We start from the raw sequence: 12,939 nt of genomic DNA on the forward strand, positions 1-12,939 counted from the left end.
ATGGTCAACACCTGCAAACTCCACAAAAACATCTGTTGTCCTTTTTTTCCTTAGTTGTTCAGTTAACCCTATCACTCCATTATCATTAGAGATATTATTCACTGTCCCATTGTCATTTATGTAAAAGAGCTCCAAAGTTTTTTTATTTTCATAACCCAATTCTTTGAGGTCTCCTAGCAAATCCCAATAGCAAATTTTATCTAGGTCCACTGCGAATTCATCCATCTTCCCATTGATATACTTAGGCCCTCCTTCTCTTACCAGTAAACCTCCATGATGGTATTTGACAACATACTCATCACATTTAGCCATGATCCTGATACATAACCATAACAATTAATTCCAAACTAATAACTCACACATAATTATATTAATTAAGTCATTAATTACAGAAGAAGAAGCTAAACTATAATAAAATTTAAATAGAATCAGAAGCAGAATTAGAAGCTTTCTACTACACCGGTTATACAAAAATCCAAACAAAGTAACATTAAATAGTCAACCAAGAATTCAACTAACTATATTTTGAAAAACTAATCAGTATAGTGTGGGCCAGCATATAGTGCAATGTTAATTAATTAATTGAGTATAGAATCCTAGTTATTTACACCTTTAGTATATGTAGTGTGGTCCTACCAATCTAGAAAAAAGAACAACAAGATGCCAGAAGAACATGTGAAACTAAGTTCTGGCTTAAAAAAAAAGTTAAAGGAATTAACATAAATTGGACGTTGTACATCATGACATCCTGAGTCAGTCTAATTTCTGGCCTAAAAACACACACACACCTTTTGGGAATGGTCCACCGGGAGCACTGGCGCACTTGCTGAGATGGAACTGGTTCACTGGGAGCACTGAAACACCTGATTGACGAGAGAGGACTGGTCCGACTAGAGCACTGGAACAATTGGAGAGCTTGGCTGGCAACTTTCGCTTCTGATTGTCGATAGATTGACAGTGGACAACGGGCGAGAATGATTTGGAGAGATTAGAGAATCCGGGAGGGAGGCGGCTATCGGGGGGATGAAGAAGAGGATATAGGGCAACAGGCCCTTTTAGGTATCGGGTTCGGATCCAAATCGGATCCGGACCCGTTAGTTATGGGTTAATGGGATATTAATCTCGTCTATGTCAATACCAAAGATTTGTTTATTACTTTTTTAAAATTTAATGTCGCCACGTCAACAGTTCAGACGGCCAAACGGACGGCTGTTTGACGGAGGGATCTACATTGCTCAAATGTTAAAATAGAGGGACTTATAAGGGACAAATTATAATAGGGGGACTAAATGGCCAGATTGACCATAATACATGGACTAAATAGGGTATTAAACCATTTTAAAAATTGGACCAGATTAGTTGATTCAACAGATTCAATTGGGAATCAACTCATAAACTGGTATGATTAGTCACACTAAACAATAAATAACCCGGCTAGTTGGACCAGAATGGATAATTGATTTATTTTTTTAAAATTTTTAAAATTAAACCCGGTCCGTAAAATAAAAGCAAGATATTATATACTTGTATTTTATTTTATTCCACATTTTTTATTATTGTTTTTGTTGTTGTTGTTGTATACTTATATTTAATTTAATTCTTTATTTTTGAATATTTGTTGTATGGTTGTATTTATGTATATTTGTACTTTGAAAATTTTAGTTTTATATAGAGTTGACACTTTGTGACCTTATAGAGGCAATATAACTTTGCAATATGTAATTTTGTATTTTTTTTTAATTTTTCCTTATTTTAAATTATTTTTTACTTATTTTTAAATTTTTTAATTTTTAAAATTTTATTTATTTGAAAAAATTAAATTCAGTCCGATTGAAACATGAACTGGTTGCCCAACGGGGTTGACAACCGGGCCGATTTTTAAAATATTGGTTTAAACAGTGTATCTTTTAGTAGGCATGGAGGTATTCATATTTTTATACAATCAAATGACCCCATACAAATTTTTAAAATTTTAAATCATATATATATTATTTTGGAATAATTAGGTTGACCCTATTAAATAAAAAAAATGGAGTCAACTTCAGTTTTAGAAATTAGAATAACTATGCATAGATGATATTATTATTATTATTATTATTATTATTATTATTATTATTATTATTATTATTATATAAAAGACAACAGACTTTTTTCCCTCTCTCGCCAAGCTCTCTTTTTTTTCTTATCTCTTTTCTCCCCATCTCTCCAAGCTCTCAAAACTAAAATTTAAAATTTCTCCACTAGACCAACTACCATCGCTCAATCCGCCCTAAGTCCAAAAGTCTCCACTTTTCACTATCTTCTTCTCCTCACGAGCCCTCCTCGGTGCATTGTGCTCCTTCACCCTTCCGGGCAATCCGGCTCTTCCACATAATCAACATCTCAATCCTAGGTAAAACCCTAATCTCTATTATTCCAATCTATTTCTTTATGGACTATGGTTTCTTACTTTCTTTAATTTTGATTTTATTTTTCTAATTTCCAATATATGGTGTTTATTTCTAGATTTGTTGTTGTTGTTTTGTACTTGGAATTTTATATGATGTTTTGGTTCTAAGAATCCAAACGTTCTCCTTTTTCTTGTAATGAATTATGTGTGTGTGTGTGTGTGTGTGTGTGTGTGTGTGTGTGTGTGTGTGTGTGTGTGTGTGTGTGTTTGTGTTCCATAATATGGTTTTCAAGTTTTGATTTTAATTCTTGGTTTGATTACTTTGTCTTAAGCACAAAGGGAATTAAATTAAATTAAATATAAATTGCCATTTAGCAAGTTAGCAATCAAACAAAGCTCTAATTAATTTGCTATTACTCATACGTCACAAGTACATTGTTTTTATATTTTAGGGTAATATAATTAGATCAATGAGTGTTTGATGGGACTTTTTTGTTTATTTCCTCTTCTTGGTTAGTTGAAATCTTTGATGATTATACTGTCTAGGACCCTAGTCCTTAACTTCTTGTCAAAGTTGAATTGGTGGAAGGGATTTTGGTTTGGTTATTGTATTGATTAATGATCATCAAGCTCTTTAGTGAAATTTCATGAACATACTTGATGTGATGTGAATCATATGTTTAGGCCATGTTTGGATACCACTAAATTCCATAGGAATAGTGGTAGTTCCTATGGAATTTAGTATTACTTAGGAATTTATAGGAATTGGAGTTTGGACATTCTTTTTATAGGTTAAAATTACTATGGAATCATATGATTCCATAGGAATTTTACAAAGTGGTGGGAACCAAAATAATTTTTCCTTTGTTTTTAAGCTGGGCACTACGACTGGGTTTTTTGGGCAATCAAAGAAAGGAAAGGGATAGGACGTTCGTGTCACACCCCGACCCTAGTCGGGCACGTGGCAATCGTAATAGAAAAACCTGTTAACGCAACTTACTAAAAAAGGGACAAACATCCACAACATAACCAGCAAGGGTTCCAAATACAACCAAATGGTATAAATACAAGAACAGTACACAAAACTCCAGTCTAGTGGATCCATAAAGTTTACATGCACACTGCAGGCTAACTTAAACAAGGGGAAAAGGGGGGTAGGTCACTCTACTGCTTGCCTAGCATAACCCAGTCCAACGTCGCAGTCTAAGAAAGAAGAAAAAGTGAGTTGTGAGTAGTGACAGCATAGATGTAACAGAGTAATAAAGTATTTTAAATAGTCGCAACCATAATAATAATAACATATAAAAGGAGTTCCAAGTATTCAATAGATTACCATATAGCACAATGATTTAGGAAGAGTACAAGTAAGTAACATTTTCCAACACATTGAGCACTGCTCAAAATATAAGCTGGCCTCAAACAATTCCCAAGCTAATCATGGCCGCGACTAGCTACGGGACCACCAAGGTGTTTTAAGATTTTTAAAATTCAAAATGTTGCATTCCTTGGTGTTGGCTACTGAGATTCCCGTGTGGTGACCCCGGGTTTCTCACATACAAGACCCCCCTGTTAATGGCTCTGCGCACCTCTTGACCAGGGTATACTCAGGGTTGACCACTCCGCCTCCCATCAGGCTGGCCCGTGGAACCCCACACTGCAATGTCGGACGGAAGTCCGTTGTCACCATCAAAATCCAAATGCCACAATGTAATTCTTTCCAATTCCAACTCGAGGAATCAAGCATATGATGTGTAAATACGAAAATATACATCAATCTCTATTTCACTTGCATGTAAAATACATTTATATGTAGACATGTTTCTTTCGAAATAAATATATATAAGTATACTAGAATCATCTTTGTCAAATAACTCCATGCTCAAAATATCCATATATATATCAAATGAAATATGATTTATCATCAAATTTATGATATAAAACATATAAAGAGATACTATAGTAGTCTTATTAAATCTATAGAATTAACAATTAAACCACTCACTGAACCAGTCATCTCGCCTCGAGACAAGCTCATTGGTCGGTAGTTTCTTTCCCCTTGGAAGATGCCTCACCACCTAGAATCAAGCAGGGAATCTAAGAACCAATGAACACAAGAATGGAAACTAAAATGCATCCGAATGCAATGTTACATGTCAAACATGTAACTCTAGGGTTTTAGGGGAAAACAACGTCATTTTAGACCCAAACGACCTCAAACCGAAGTAAAACTAGTTCCAATGGATTTCAAGTAAGAAGGGCTTCGATTTGGACCAATGAAATACAAGAAAAGGCCAAGGTTTTCGGTGCTACAGTAACTTCGGATTTGCTATAGTACTACTATGGTAAACAAGGCCCTTAAATAATGGTTTCTCACTAATTTACAACACCAAATCACGAAATTTCTTTACAAACATGCACATAAATGAATAATCACGACACTGGCTTCGATTTGAGCCTAAAAACAACTCAAACCAAGATTTATTTCTAGGGGTTTCAAAGATTTCAAAAACGATGAAATACGAGAAAAATACGAAGGAAAAACCTTGAATCGAAGCCTTACCAAGCTCAGGAGAATGAGAGGAAGAGAATAGGAGCGTTGATTCACCCAAAAAGCTCGACGACGAATTTTTTTCCAAGGATAGGGAGATTGGCCGAATGAAGAAGAAAAAGAAAGAAATGAATGAAAGAGAGGCAGCCCCGTTGCTTTATCCTCTCATTCAATTTTTTTTCTTCCAAAAGACAGTTTTTCCCTTGGTTTTCGACTAGTTATCACACACAACCTACTGTGCAATCATGCAAGGATGCCACTAGTGTTAAATAACCATTTTATCCCTAATGCATGCACAAGAAAATTGAAAAAGGTTTGAGGTCAAAAATCAGGACAGGGATACCAGAGTTCGCATCTGGTAGCCACGCCTCCCATCTCGTCTCCATCCTCCATCTCTCCATCATCGGCGAGCCATGGCCTTTGCCTCTCCCGATCCCTCCTCTCCTGCCCCTCCCACGCCGCCACCACCATGATGCTCTCCATCCTCACCACCTCTGCCTCAACCATTGTCCGATCCAATCCTTACCACTCTGTCTCCCCCCCCTCGCTCCCTAACCAGCCGTAAGTGCCTGAGCACTAGGCGTGGTTTATGGATCGTGGCGATGAGGAGCAAGGATTATCCAGTGATGATGGCCCTTTTGGTGGTGGCGGTAATGGCAGTGGGAGTGATTGTGTCTTTGGAAATGGATCTGGACAACCAGATTGGGAGAATGAGTTGGGGTCTTCGTCGTGGTGATCTTCATCTTCTGATCTAGCATTTGATTTTCTCTATGAGGTGGTATGTTGGATTGCCCTCTCTAATTGCACTCATTTTGCTTTTAGAAAAGTTGGTAGATTTCTCAAAGAGAAGGCAGTGGCCCTTGATGTGCTAATTTGGGGATCTAATGCTCGCTTTTCCCGCCTTCTTTAGTTGTATAAATGTGATATATAAATATGTATATAATGTCATAATTTTTCAGTTTCGCTGATGATCTGATGTGTAAAATAATTCATCATTTTAGATATTTGTTCTCAATTTTAGCTAATTCCGAGAATTTATATCTCTTTTTCTTTTTTTCCCGGTCTGCATGTTGTTCATTTACTCAATTTCATCGGGCTCAAAATTTCGAATTTTTTTTTCCTTTTTCTGTTTTTAATGCTTTTATAGTTGTTATGTATCCTCAAACCTTATGTGGTTGTTTTTTTCTATTGGACACATTCGAGTTCATACCCTATCATTGATGTTACAAACTTATAATTTTGGCATTTTTACAAAATCATCATGTTATTTGGCATATCCAAGTCAAAGTTTAATTGTTCTTTTTTGCAGTGTTTCATCATGTTTACAACCTTATCAATGTACCACTTATATAATTCCTATGCACAACCAAACACCATTCCGTAGAAGTTTTCCCTATAGTAAATTCCACATGAATCATTTATGAATCCTATGGAATAAAATTTCTACGGAAAAATTTACTATGCATCCAAGCAGGGCCTTAATCTAATAAATTTATTGAATTAATGGGATTAAATCAAGATTAATGGAAAGCGAAAACAAAACTCCAAGACGGCGAATTACATTGCTGTGATGGTGGGAAGATAAATCAAAAGAAGCGAGAAATGGACAAAGGCCAAAGCTATTAGTTGTTGCTAGCCACTTAACATGATGGAGAATTAGGCATCACTTGATTGTTTGGCTTACAAATTTGGTCACAAAGATAACAATCTCAATTTGGATAATGAAGACAAAGATTTTGAGTAGGCTAGTGTTTTTATTGTAAATTAGATTTCTTCATTGATTGAGTTCTTCCATTCATAGATTAATCTTGCCCCATTTTTATCAAATATGTTTTAAATTTTGATCAATATGTTTATAGGCTTATAGCCAAAATTTTCATATTAATATATGTTATTATGATCACAATAATTATCATTAAACTTTTGTTAATTTTGCCAATGGTGGTGAATGGAAAAATTTTGTCTAACGTATCAAGTTCGACTCCTGAAAATAATGATAAAACTCAAATAACTCAACAATGTTCAAAGCAAGCTCATGTTGAAGTTGATTTAAAAAATTTACCTACAGATCCAGGACTTTGTCCTCTAATTTCAACTTTTCATCCTAATGATCAAGATAAAGTACAAAGAGTATATTTACAGAAGGGACCTTATCAACCATGTAATCATAATTTTCTATAGACAAGCATTAGAAATGTGTTGTGTGGATTTAATCCAAGTTGGTTTGATGAGTATGGCAATTGGTTAGAGTATAGCATAGCTAAAGATGTTGCATTTTGTTTATATTGATATCTTTTGAAACCAGATATCATAAAACAAGAGATTGCAAACTCATTTGTCATTGAAAGTTTTATGAATTGGAATAAGAAAGAAAGATTAAAAACTCATGTCGACAGTCTTAATAGTGCCCATTATCAAGCTTATAGAAAATGTCAAGACTTAGTGAATCAAAATCAAAATATTAAATCTATTTTCATTAAGCAAGGAAATCAAGCTTGAAGTGAATATTGCACAAGCTTAACTGATGTAGTAGATTGTCTTCAATTTTTTTTATGATAAGGGCTATCTTTTTGTAGTCATGATGAATCCGAGGAATCAAACAACCAAGGAAATTTTCTTGAAGTTTTGCATTTTTTTTGCGGAACACAATGAAGCTATCAATAGTATTGTTTTGAAGACTGCTCCTAACAATCTAAAATTAATGACTCATCATATTCAAAATGACTTTATAAGTATTGTAGCAAATGAGACAACAAAGGCGATTATTAATGAGTTAGGTGATGATTTATTTGCAATCTTAGTAGATGAATCTTGTGATATCTCAAAATAAGGAACAAACAGCTCTTGTTTTGTGTTACATATATAAAAGAGGTTATATTATTGAACACTTTTTACCTATTGATAATGTCTCTGCCACTACTACATTATTACTCAAAGAAGCAATTGAGTTTATATTCTCTAAGAATGGATTAAGTTTATCAAGATTACGTGGACAAGGTTATGATGGAGCTAGCAATATGAGGGTTGAATTTAATGGTTTGAAAAGTTTGATTTTTGAAGGAAAATGAGTTTGGCTTTATATTCATTGCTTTGCACATCAACTTTAATTAACTCTTGTAGTAGTTGCAAAAAATGAAGATTTAATTTACTTCACTTTTTTTCAAAATGGTTAATTTTACTTAATGTTGTTGGAGCTTTCATGTAAGAGGTATGATATTCTTAGAGAATGTCAAGCTACTAGAGTTGCCGAGACACTAAAAAATGATGAGCTTGCAAGTGAAAAAGTTTTAAACCAAGAAATTAGTATTAAACATGCCGGTGATACTAGATGAGACTCACATTATGGTACATTACTAAACTTAATTGTTTTGTGCCCTTCAATGATTGATGTACTTGAAAATGTTGGTGAGGATGGTTTGAATTTAGAGCAAAGGGTGGAAGCACAATTCATATTGCAAATTATTCAAAATTTTGATTTCATATTCAACTTATATTTGATGAGAAATGTGCTAGGCATTACAAATGAATTGTCAAAGTCTTTATAAAGAAAGGATCAAGACATAGTTAATATTATGGAGTTAGTTAAAATATATAAACAATGGCTGCAAATAATGAGAGATGATGGATGGTATACTTTATTACACAAAATCCTTTCTTTTTTGTGAAAAATATAGCATTTTGGTTCCTAGCATGGATGACAAATATGCGCTTCTTGGAAGATCACGACGTAAAGCTATTGATGTCTCAAATTTGCATCATTATCGAGTTGACTTATTCAATGTTTAATAAATAGACAACTTTAAAGAGCTCAATAACCATTTTTACCAAGATTAACATGGCATTACTTCTTTATGCAGCATGGTCTTAACCCAAGTGACTCTTTTTCTTCTTTTAATGAAGAAAAAATAATTTTCTTTGCTCACTTTTATCCTCTTGAGTTTTCAGTTGTGGATATTATGGGGCTTGATAGTCAACTTGAAACTTATATTATCGATATGCGCTCTAATCCTTAATTTTTTTTAGTATGAAAGAGATTGGTCAACTTGCTGAGAAGTTGGTAAAGTCAAAGAAGAATATTGTTTATCCACTTGTGTTTTTAATAGTTAAATTGGCTTAAATATACCTATTACAAGTACAAGTGTAGAAAGGATATTTTCAGCAACGAAAATTGTGAAAAATCATTGAAGTAACCAAATGGGAGATAATTTGATGAATGATTGTTTAGTTACATATTTTGAAAGAAATATATTCAACAACATTGATAACGAAACAAACATCCAACAGTTTCAAAATATGAAATCTCACCGTTGACAATTGTGAATGATAGGTATAAGTTTGTTAAATAGGGTTTTTGGTTATTTGTATTTATTATAATGTTTTAACTATATTTATAAATAAATACATGATTTTCATGTATTATAGATGATAGTATTATGTTAAGAGACTTATTGTAGGAGCATGTGAACTTTTTGGTTTTCTATCTCTACATAACTTCACTTTTCATTTTGTTAAATTGCATTTAGGAAGAAAGAACAACATCTTCTTATAGTGGTATTAGATATTCTCTCATTCAATTACACTTTACATACTGTGAACTTTTGCATTTGGATTTGTAAGTTTATGCTTGTCCTAACTTTAAATGTGGTCGAAAACAACTACTTATTATAGTCATATTTCCAATATATTCATTGTCATTTGATAGGATGAAGAAATCAATGCCTGAAAGAATACCAAAAGAGGACAAAGACATAACTTATTGTTGCTTAAATTTTCACAAAACTTGTCACTTGTTATGCTTATGTGTTATCCACGGGAGATCTTGAGAAGATAGATGCAAATGAAAAAGTGATGCATTAGAAACATTTTTTTTTATTTGTGCTTCTTAATGGTTCAACTATGATTATCATATATAGTTAAACATGTTTGCATGTAGTATAGATGATAACATTATACTTTCTGACCCCACATCATAAATTTCTTGGCTTTGGCATTGGCAAAAGGCCAAAGTAACGGCCAGTAACAAAGTAAACTTAATGGTCCTAATGTGAGCGAGTAGCAAGGGCATGAATGCGAGAAAGCGTAAGAAAGAAGAGTGGGAGGTAGGGAGAGAGAAGGGTTTGGATGATAGAGCAGGAGAACTTTATTTATATCTCAATAATATATATATATATATTGAAAAAAAGATAAAATTTAAAATAAATAGTAATAAAAGTTATTATTGTAAGATGATTAAAAGCAATAAAATATTGGATTATTATCAAAATGAGTAATTCTTTATATAGTCCCTCTACTTTTAAAAATATGACCTGACAGTCCCTGTTTTTATTTGTGTCATTCAATGGTGCTACTGTTCCACAGCAGCCTCAACCGGTGACATGGGAGCTTCAACACCATCTTTATTTTCATGCATGAAACATTCCTTATATATCAGGTAATAGACCGAGAGGCACAAGATAAGAAAATCCATTACTACTGCAGTAAGGAGGTTTTTTTTCATAATAGATTGGCCGGCTGACTCTAAAGGAAATAATGACATATAACAACGTGCAAAGGGCCAAACTAATGGCCACTAACATAGTAAACTTGATGTTGTTGATGTGAGCAAGCGGCAAGGGCATAATTGAGAGAGAGTAAGAGTAAGAAGGACAAAGAAGATGGAGGGAAAATGCTACGAATAAAGAGAATGATAGAACTTTATTTATTTCTCAATGATAATATTTTTTTCTGAAAAAAAAAATTAATAAATTTTGAAACAATAATAATAATAGTTATTATTATAAAAAGATAAAAACTCTAGTACATTTTATTAATATCAAATAGAGTAATTCTCCATTCAATCCTCTACTATTAAAACCTTGACTTATTTCCCTTTATTCTTATTTATGCCATCCGTCGATGCTACGGCTCCACAACAATTTCCATTGGTGGCAAGGGAGCTGAGCTTTATTATCACGCCCCGACCCATAGGCCCAAGGGACGCGACAACCACTGCGACGATCCCAAGGAGGGACACTCCACCACTCACCCCTCGGGCCACCGCAAGGCTAACCAACATCCTGGAACAACAATATTTATACTGGTACAAGATATAGAAGTACACTGATACACAACGAAAGTAGTAACAACAACAACCACAATAACAAACAGAATTATGGGGGTTCATAAATGCACAGGGAAGCAACAACAACAGCACACATCTGATACACCATGGGTTTAAGAGTAGTTTAGATACGAAACTTTATAACAAGATTTACTACACACTAGTGGATCCATAAGTCAAACAAAATGTCCATGACAAAAAGAAACATATGTGAACTGAAAAGATACACAGAAGATGAAACAGTAACAAATGCTCAGCACATTGCCACACAGCCGCATCTACTACCTGCAAAAGACTGGGAAGAGGAAAGAAGGGTGAGCAACTAGCGTTACTCAGTGAGGGGAGGTTAGCACAACTCTAACAGAAATATACCACAATAATGACATAAATCTCCAAATGTGATACTTTAAAAATAAAATAACTAGTTTAGTGCATGAATACATATAATAGCAAACTTTAATACAAAATAGAAAGAAATATAGAATAAGAAGACATTCTACCTCAATTAGGGTTTTAGAATATTAAAGTGTAAAAATACTAAATATAGAGTTTCAAAATTATAGAAATAAGCTAATCATGAAGCAAAGCTTCCACAATAAACATGTAAATCAAAATAGTTTCGATTATAAGTATAACAAAGTAAATAACATGAGTTTCACAATAAGTAAACATAATACTAGTGTCAAATCAAATTTATGGGAGACTGCCCTCCTAAGAGCGGCAACTGGGTTTCGCATGCTCACCACAAATTCAAGATGACACTACAAAAAAAACAATGGGAATAAATCTCAACCCAGAATAAAACAACACCCAACACTCATCCAACATAAAATGGTCTAGAAACCTCCATAAACCTTCACCGCGACAGTGGCAAGGTTCATAGTCATCAAAGTACTCATGCCTTTAATGTTGACCCATCAGTTCACCGTATGGTGACAATGGCTACCTGATGAATATCTAGTCAGGATTCTACACTCTCACCTAAATTGACCCTCTTAGTAATCAGCCGGTCTACCAAGCCACCTCAAAAGACTGGTCATGGAGACCGTCTACTGCAGTAGGGTATCACCATACAAACTCAACAATAAGCACAACTCCACACTGAGTACAATAGTCAACATAACACTCAAATAAATCAAGAATCACCATCCATTCCACAAGGGAATGATGTGCACACAACTCAAAATAGTTTAACATGATTTACTACACAATAAACAACTTAAGAGATAACCTGGGAATCTTTCCATTTGAACACAAATTTGCATAAAAGAAGCACCAAGCAATAAACTTATTCCAGGGTTAAAAACTTCTTAAAAGCAATCATAATAATCCATAAAAACTCATTAAGCAAGATAGATTATATAAACATATAAATATGGGCAATCTTCTAATAGAGTCATGCTTAATAGTCCCACTCACAAGTTGACTATTTCTCTTCCTCACAAGCTAATCCTTGGTTAACTCTTTGCCTCGAGATAATGCTTCACCTCCTTCCAATTACAACAAACAACATAAAGATTAGTCCAAAAAAAAATCCAAACAAAGAAACCCTAGGTTTCTTCTACCAATCAACCCTAAATTGATCTAGGGTAGGCTCAAAGCTAGGTCTAAAGGTTACAAATAAATCCCTAAGGGTTTGAGCTTCACTCTAATCCAAAGAAATCAAAGAAACAACTAAAGCTTATCGGTGCTACAGTAAACTCGGGATTACTATAGTAAAATCGACCGTAATACAAAGGTTTTCTCTCTGTTTTCAACACCTAACCAAGAAATTTCTTTACAAATATTCACACAACTGAATAACAAAGACCTTGGCTTCGATTTCAACCTAAAATCAACCCAAACCATGATGTATTTCTAGGTTTTTAAAGATTTCTAAAAACAAAGAAATACGAGAGAAAT

Source organism: Dioscorea cayenensis, chromosome 3 (assembly GCF_009730915.1).
Source record: "Dioscorea cayenensis subsp. rotundata cultivar TDr96_F1 chromosome 3, TDr96_F1_v2_PseudoChromosome.rev07_lg8_w22 25.fasta, whole genome shotgun sequence".
Lineage (NCBI taxonomy): Eukaryota > Viridiplantae > Streptophyta > Magnoliopsida > Dioscoreales > Dioscoreaceae > Dioscorea > Dioscorea cayenensis.